We start from the raw sequence: 678 nt of genomic DNA, 5'->3' as shown, positions 1-678 counted from the left end.
GAGGAGTAGGGGGAGAAGCCTTTCAAGATTTTACTACTTTGTATATGACATCCTGCTTGTCAAGTCCTTCAAGAAGATTAGAGTCGCGGAGCTTGACTCAATCCTCTAAATGGTTAAATGCTTTTGTAGATCTACCATGAGTTTTTTGAGTTGCCAATTTTCCTGTTTGAGGTCCTCAATATGTTGCTGCAGACTTAGAACCTGTATATTTAGTCAAAACAAGGCCATGAGGGTGAAACCACCGATGCCTCAACAAATAACTTCACCTTCTTACTACCCATAGTGCCTAGACAAAGCAAAAAACCTCAGAATTGAGTAGAGCAAAAACTTTGAGACAGTTAGGCTAAAGATTTGTCTGCAAGATCACCCATTGACTTAGGTCTCTAGGGCCTTCTTCCAAGATTTTGTACTAAGTAGTCAAGCAAGCAAAACGTACTTGAGTCTTCTTCCAGAATGGCGTTCACCGGGCAGTTTTAGGTTATGGGTTTAGCAGCTTCTGACAATGGCATGGTGGCTTTTCTCGACGGAATTCACCAAACGACATCCATTGAGCAAAGCAGGGGCTGGTGCTCTAAGCCGTGATTGAGTTGAACGGGATATGGAATGGTGACTAGCACCTAGTCTTTTTGGGCTCGCTGTACAGAAAGATAAACTATTCCATCGGGTGGTGAAGCCTCA

This window comes from Dipteris shenzhenensis, chromosome 9 (assembly GCF_047967505.1).
Source record: "Dipteris shenzhenensis isolate YYH24624 ecotype China chromosome 9, Dip_SZ_1.0, whole genome shotgun sequence".
Taxonomy (NCBI): Eukaryota; Viridiplantae; Streptophyta; class Polypodiopsida; order Gleicheniales; family Dipteridaceae; genus Dipteris; species Dipteris shenzhenensis.
This window is presented reverse-complemented; position numbering follows the sequence as displayed.